This window comes from Pogoniulus pusillus, chromosome Z (genome assembly GCF_015220805.1).
Source record: "Pogoniulus pusillus isolate bPogPus1 chromosome Z, bPogPus1.pri, whole genome shotgun sequence".
Lineage (NCBI taxonomy): Eukaryota > Metazoa > Chordata > Aves > Piciformes > Lybiidae > Pogoniulus > Pogoniulus pusillus.
In genome coordinates this window covers 100,311,560-100,319,503 of record NC_087309.1, presented here as the reverse complement: position 1 = coordinate 100,319,503, position 7,944 = coordinate 100,311,560, and the positions used below count along the sequence as shown (strand labels likewise).

The 7,944-nt window shown below is 43.4% G+C and overlaps 1 non-coding gene across 1 annotated transcript; it reads left to right on the top strand.

Moving 5' to 3' along the window:
• The first annotated feature begins 6,411 nt into the window (after window positions 1-6,411).
• On the top strand, window positions 6,412-6,482 carry TRNAG-GCC (transfer RNA glycine (anticodon GCC)). The gene has a single exon. It is a non-coding gene; the product is annotated as a tRNA-Gly (tRNA).
• The last annotated feature ends 1,462 nt before the right edge of the window (window positions 6,483-7,944 follow it).

Below are 7,944 nucleotides of genomic sequence, written 5' to 3'. Positions count from 1 at the left end.
GCTTGGACAGATTCACTCTGTGCTGGGTCAGGAACTGCCTGGATGGCCAAGCCCAGAGAGTGGTGGTGAATGGTGCCACATCCAGTTGGCAGCCAGTCACTAGTGGTGTGGCCCAAGGATCATTGCTGGGCTCAGTCCTGTTCAATATCTTTATTGATGATCTGGATGAGGGGATTGAGTCCAGCATCAGTAAGTTTGCAGATGACACCAAGCTAGGAGCAGGTGTTGATCTGTTGGAAGGTAAGAGAGCCCTGCAGAGGGACCTGGACAGGCTGGATGGGTGGGCAGAGGCCAGTGGGATGAGATTGAACAAGGCCAACTGCAGGGTTCTGCACCTTGGCCACAGCAACCCCAAGCAGCGCTACAGGCTGAGAACAGAGTGGCTGGAAAGCAGCCAGGAAGAAAGGGACCTGAGGGTACTGGTGGATAGTAAGCTGAAGATGAGCCAGCAGTGTGCCCAGGTGGCCAAGAGAGCCAATGGCATCCTGGCCTGCATCAGGAACAGTGTGGCCAGTAGGACAAGGGAGGTTATTCTTCCCCTGTACTCAGCACTGGTCAGGCCACACCTTGAGTGCTGTGTCCAGTTCTGGGCCCCTCAATTCAAGAGAGGTGTTCAGGTGCTGGAACATGTCCAGAGAAGGGCAACAAAGCTGGTGAGGGGCCTGGAACACAAATCCTATGAGGAGAGGTTGAGGGAGCTGGGCCTGTTTAGCCTGGAGAAGAGGAGGCTCAGAGGTGATCTTATTACTGTCTACAACTACCTGAAGGGGCATTGTAGCCAGGTGGGGGTTGGCCTCTTCTCCCAGGTAACCAGCAATAAAACAAGGGGACACAGTCTCAAGTTGTGCCAGGGTAGGTATAGGCTGGATGTTAGGAAGAAGTTCTTCACAGAGAGAGTGATTTCCCATTGGAATGAGCTGCCCAGGGAGGTGGTGGAGGCACCGTCCCTGGGGGTCTTCAAGAAAAGACTGGATGAGGCACTCAGTGCCATGGTCTAGTTGACTGGCTAGGGCTGGGTGATAGGTTGGACTCGATGATCTTGGAGGTCTCTTCCAACCTGGTTGATTCTATGATTCTATGATTCTATGATGTTAGGAGGAAGTTGTTGGCAGAGAGAGTGATTGGCATTGGAATGGGCTGCCCAGGGAGGTGGTGGAGTCGCCATCCCTGGAGGTGTTCAAGAAAAGCCTGGATGAGGCACTTAGTGCCATGGTCTAGATGATTGGCTAGGGCTGGGTGCTAGGTTGGCCTGGATGATCTTGGAGGTCTCTTCCAACCTGGTTGATTCTATGATTCTATGATTCTGTATTACGAGAGCTGGAAGTGGGAGGGCCTTTAGAAAGTTTTGGGTTGGTTTTGGTGCTTTGTTTGGGTTTGTTGTTGTTGTTTGTTTGTTTCTATTGTTTGGTTTTCCAAAATGAGACCAGTCTGTTTTATATAGTGTCTACTATCAACAGAGAAGCAGCAAAAACTTGAGTAGATTATGAAAATCCTGTTTTGTTAGTTTAAAAACTCTACTAGCAGAGATTCCAAATTTGGAACTAGATCAGTGGAAACACCTAGTGAAAATGAGAAAAAACAAAACAATTAATGTTTTATATTAGAAGTAAATATTAAAATCTTCCTCTCTTGCCTCAGCTTTGTAGTCTGTAAAATTGAGATAATAAGACTTGCTTCCACCTTGTAGACAATGCTTATAAGATGTTTTCAGGATGGAAAAGTTGTAATATTACATAATATAAGTGCCAAGGCTTATTATTATTAGTTTTATTGGATATTATTATCTAGCTTAATCTCGATAAAAGCAGGTCTTTCCATGAGCTGTGCCTTGATACACTTTAAATCTGCATTAATAAACCAAAGTTAATGGAACCAGCTTGAAGGAACAGCAGTTCTATATGCTAAATCCTACCTGCATATAAAAGAACGAAGCTTCAGAAACATGTACTGTGAGGAGGAATGATTGCCATCCCGTGTTGAGCTCTGTTTCCCACCTGAGGCATGCTGCACTTAAAAAGAACAAAACACGAGTTGGCTTTTGCTTGGATGCAGTTCGTTAAAAAACGATATCCAGCTTTATAACCTTTATTGCTCAGAAGACTTCACATTTCTCATGAATGCAGACGAAGCCTGGTTTGCTCTGTGCGGTTCTGAAGAGCTTACTGGCATAAACATCACATTTGGCCCGAAAAATAGCAGATGCCTTTTTTAAATCTAAATGTTTTGTAGCCCTGAGGCAGCTTGGGTGCAAAGTAACTAAAGCAGAGCCACTGAAGCAAGAGGTTTCCACTGCTCAGGTGGGAGTGATTTCTCCTCCCCCTGCTTTAAATCCTTCACTTTCACCAGCAGGTCTTTTATTATCCAGTGACAGCTCACACGGGGATATGCAACTGACGTGAAAACTCCTGTTTGTTCATGAAAGACTAAACAGAAGTAGTAACAAATGACACACGAAGAAGCTGCAAATTTGTTTGCTCTTCTGCAGTCAAAGCTCAGTTTCTGTTTTGTTTTCGGTTATGTCTAGTTTTGTTGTAGGTTTCTTCTTGTTGGTGGTTTTGTTTTGTTTTATTTTTTTTTTCCACTGCCAAGAAAAGAAAACCAGGATTGCATTTAATTATCCTGTGATCCTAGGTGGCCTACGCTTCTCCATGGCTGTTAGCCACTGAATGCTATCTGAATTGCTTAGCTGAAAGGTGGCTTTTGCATGTTGATAGGCATTGCGAATCCTCCCGCAGAGCTGTCTTTCCTGTCAAGACAATATCAAGCACAGCAAACCATCACCTTAGGTCCTTCTCCTCTCCCTGTGTTTTGCAGGTTATATTCTTTTGCTCTGCTGTTGGATCAGATTGCTTCTTTGGTCCTGAGTGTGCGTGCATGCACACCCGTGCATGTGTGTGCTCACAATATCCTACTGTGATGGTGAGGGGAGGGGGGTGGGGAGCACACTGCCTTCGCTCAAGATCCTCCTTTTTCCTAAAAAGAATAGCCACACCTGCTGTTTTGTTCACAAAACACCTATTCTAATTTCCAGTTCTGACTTATTAATATTTAGATCCTAAGATACAGAAATTCTTCTTACAGAGCAGATGAGTAACTATTTCCCACTTTTTTCCCCCCACTTTTTTTCCCCCCACCGATTAGGAAGTGTCATACCGTTCTCATTTCTTGACAGCAAGAATTAATCGTGCCACAAAGCCTGGTTCTTTGAGGGGAAGGAAGTTACTGAAAACAACAAGGAAAAGAGGAAGGAAAACAATATTTGTTCTTATTAACCTGATCTGGTTTGGACACAAAAAATTTCTACAAACTCTAATCTAGTGATAGTATTGGAATTACAGATTAGAAGGAAGAGGAAAATCCCTCTTGGGAGCCTTTAAATGCTTCTACTGGAATTGTGCAGAATTTAAAAATTCTATCCATTTGATTAAAAATGTAAATAGTTTTGCATTTCATGATATTGGTTACTTCATAAAATGCAGAATTTGACAGTTTATGGCCTCAGTCCATGCTGCCTTTAAAGGAAATGAAATTAAGGAAAACAGATAAATGCCAAAATCCTATGATGGTGTGTCTTGTAATTATCACATCTGCTGCAAAGCATCTGAAAAATAGGTTTGGAAGCCTGCCATGCTGTAAACATCTCACACAATGAAGGCAAGCAGGACAGTAAAGGACAATTGAAGAAGAGATTTTAGAAAGGACTTTTAACCTTGTGTCAAGAGCTCTTACCCATTTTGTCTTTTGTTGTGGCTCCTTCTTGATTTTTCATAAAAAAAAAAATATTATCTGCTTTCATGGTACCTTTGGATTTCATGTTTGGAAATGTCGCATGATAAAACATTCATCAGTCACAAGAAGAAGGGAGCAAGGGGATGAAGGTCTGAAGAGGAAATGAATTCTTGAGTTTTCCTGCCTCACAAAAGCATCAGCTGCTACCAACGGTGGCTTTTTCTTTTCATTCAGCTTTTTGCTGAGAGTTATAACCTAATCTTCAAGGGTTTCTTAGCGTTAAGGCAATGTGCATCTGGAAGCAACTTCATTTGATTTTTGTTACATGACGTTTACAGTCTGAGTTGCTGTTAGTGGAATTATTTTGTGACTTGGGCATCTGCAATACAGTTTTGTGCTGAAAAGCATACTGGAATCTCTGGCTGAAAAAAGGTGGCTGAGAAGTTGAAAATTTTTTGTGTCAGCCCTTGATCCTCATATTAATTGTCTGTAGGGAAGCGTGTGTATTTGCACATAATTACATGTTCAGTGCACCACTGCAAAGCATCTTTGTTCACAAATGACTCACCAGTGGTTTGGCCTAATGCCTGTAAGTCCTTTCGAAGAAAAGAAAAAAAAAAGAAGATAGTAAAAATAATAATTAACCTCCCCCAAATAATAAGTTGTTTTCAGTATTTTTGAATTTTTTTTTTACACAAGTCTTCTATCTTTTCTTTTGTCACCATGTTGGGACTATTAAAACATGATGAAGTACTACTTCTTTTTGAGTAAGGCTAGAAAGAATAAGGTCTTGTAGGGGGTTAAGAAGAAAAAAAGGTATAGAAGGTATCAGCATACAGGCTACCAAGGCTTGCTAGTAATATTCTTGATGTCTCCCACTACAAAAATTTGTTTTCTGACCTCCTGTGCTCAAACATGTTGAATTCCTTTCCAATGGACTGTAAAGAGAAGGTCTCTTGGCTAATTCAGAGAAACATTGGAAGCCTTCTTGAAAAATACCTTTGTTCTCCTGGGTAGAGAGGAAACAAATATGGTTTCAGGGAAGGCTGGGTGTGATCCTCTTCCACTCCAAATGCTCCCAATGAAAGGTTAGGAGCAGCACCTCTTGCTTGTCTTCTTTTACTGGCTACACACAGACAAGAAAGGAGTAAACTCTGCTTCTTGCTCATCTGAAGAGAGAGGAATCCCTCTAAACTAGCACAAGCCCTGGAAGATGTGGAGTTAGAATGCAGGGAGGCATGGCCTCGTCGTATTTACTAAGTCATTATAAGCCCCACAGGGAGGCTTTTTTCCCCGACTTGTGACTCTTAAGTGCTTCCTTATTTGTGGGGTGGATGATGCATTTGTGTTTGTCCTTGTAGACTGCCTCTTGCAGTGCCTACTTCAAACCATGTGTAATTCAGGGGATCTAGCCAACAGACTCAGCATTTGATGAAAGAGGCACAAAATCTTTTGAGGCCAGAACACAAAATCTGTTTGATAAGCACTTGGAGAAGCCCATGAGTAAGTAAACTACGCTAAGAACAGAGCAAGTTTTTGCACTGCAAGACCCAGTAGGGCCCAAGGCTGGAGATGAGGCAAAGGGAGGAGAATATGGAACAGCTATTCACCAGCTGAGTACTAGTCTATCCACAAAGAAGATAACAACATCAAATGCAGACAAGAAGCTGGCAGTTCAGAAGCCTGAGTTACATATCTTTGTCCAGCATTGAGCTCTCCCTCAGCATAATATTGCTGCATTTTTGTATATATAGCATTTGCATATATGGTCGCTCTCCTGCCTTTTTGAAAGGAAAGGGGAAAAGTAGTGGGTGGTAGTTCTGCAGGTGCTTCCCTCATCCATCCCAGTATATCACTCAGCCCAGGAGTATCAATGCAAAAACAGTTCCTATGATTCTGTATCTGGGATGACTGAAAATGTTAACAAATCTACAGAGGGACTGCATTTTACTTCAGAAACCTCTGTAAGGACCTGTTATATTTTTGACACATCTTTTAATACACATTTATACAGTAGACTTCATCTAAGGCATCTGAAGCTATTGCTACTTCATACATTAATAATCTGCAGTCAGTCTGTAGCAGATTTCTGAGAAGGAGATTTGGAAAACAACCTACTTCTGTGTTGTGTTATATTTTCTCCTGTGTGCTAGTTTGAAGCTAGCTAGAATGTTTTGGTGAGAAGGACTAGATTACAGGCTGTGAAAGGGATACAGAATGATGTCTACTTCATAGATTCTTTTATAAGAACAAGAATCCAAACATAGATAAGGCACTCCTCTTCTTCTACTAGGGAGCTCGGAGCTGCATTTTTTTTCCTCTAGCCTCTCTGCTGTTTCTCTGATTAATCCATTTTGCTTCCTAACCCCCTGGCCGAACCTGCATTCTTCTTTGGGACTGGAGTAAGGTAGAGAGGGATGGGAGAAGGTGGAAGGGCGGTTGGGAGCCCCTCCTGGAGACTCAGGTATCTGTGAGGGGAGTTGTGTTTCTGTATTACCTTTTTACCTTGTCTATTTCTGTCTATAACTGTATATACTGTATATATCTGCTTGTATATTCTGCTAAGCTGTAAATAATAAGCTTCATTCAAATTTCCAGAGCTGGCTGAATCTAGTCTGGGTGACTTCTAAAGTGTGGGGGAGCAGGTAACACCCAAACCTTAATTTAAGTATTCAACATCTGGCATTGGTGGTTCAGTGGTAGAATTCTCGCCTGCCACGCGGGAGGCCCGGGTTCGATTCCCGGCCAATGCAGCTTTTTGGGGCCAAACTGCTGAGGAAGTCTTCGAGAAAGGTAACAAAATCATTGACATTCTGTGGCAAGCAGGTTTTGCCATTAAGAGAGACAAGGTCAAGGGACCTGCCAAAGAAATTCAGTTTCTGGGAGTGCGGTGGCAGGATGGTTGCCGACACATTTCACAGGATGTGATAAAGTCTCCACCATGGCAGTTCCCACCAGTAAGAAGGACACATTTTCTTTCTTGGGTGCAGTGGGATTTTGGAGACTACACATTCCTGGTTTCAGTCAGATTGTCAAACCTCTGCATGATGTGACTCGTAAGAGAAACAATTTCGAGTGGGGACCTGAACAACAAGCAGCCTTTGATCAGATCAAGCGAGAAATAGTCCATGCAGTGGGCTTGGGACCTGTGAGATCTGGTCCGCACATTAAGAACATTCTGTACACGGCTGCCAGTGACAATGGTCCAACTTGGAGCCTTTGCCAGAGAGCTCCAAATGAGACACGTGTTCATCCACTTGGTTTCTGGGGTCGCAGCTACAGAGGTTCAGAGGAAATTGCACCCCAACAGAGAAAGAAATACTAGCAACCAATGAAGGAGTGAAAGCAGCTTCTGAAGTGATTGGAACTGAGTCACAATTGCTTTTAGCTCGCCAGTTCTAAACTGGATATTCAAAGGCAAAGGTTCATCACCGCTTCATGCCACAGATGCAACCTGGTCTAAATGGATGGCTTTGATCACCCAATGAGCACAAATGGGTAATCTCAATCACCCTGGTCTGGTGTAGGTGATCACCAATTGGCTGGAAGGTACAGACTGTATCAAACCTCCAGAGGAGAAAATAACTCATGCTGAGGAAGCTTCTCCCTATGGTGATCTCTCTGATCAGGAAAAGAACTATGCTTTGTTCACAGATGGTTCCTGTCGTCTTGTTGGGAACAAGCGAATATGGAAGTCAGCAGTCTGGAGTCTGACCAGGAGAGTTACCGAAACGAAAGATGGAGAAGGAGAATCCAGTCAGTTCGCTGAGGTAAAAGCTGTTCAACTTGCTCTTGATGTGGCTGAACGTGAGAATTGGCCTATCCTTTACCTCTACACTGACTCGTGGATGGTAGCCAATGCTCTATGGGGTTGGCTAAAGGACTGGAAGAAGAATGGTTGGCAGAGGAAAGGAAAGCCTATTTGGTGTGCTGGTCCATGGCAGGACATTGATGCATGGCTGGAGAAAATTCCAGTGAAGGTGCGGCACGTAGATGCACACATGCCTAAGAGCAGAGCCACTGAGGAACATCAACATAACCAGAAGGCAGACCAAGCTGCTAAGATTGCTCAAGTTGATACCAACTCTGAACTTGACATTGACCTTGATTGGAAACACCGAGGTGAGCTGTTCTTAGCTCGGTGGGCCCATGACTCATCTGGACATCAAGGCAGAGATGGAACATACCGATGGGCTCGTGATAGGTCAATTGACT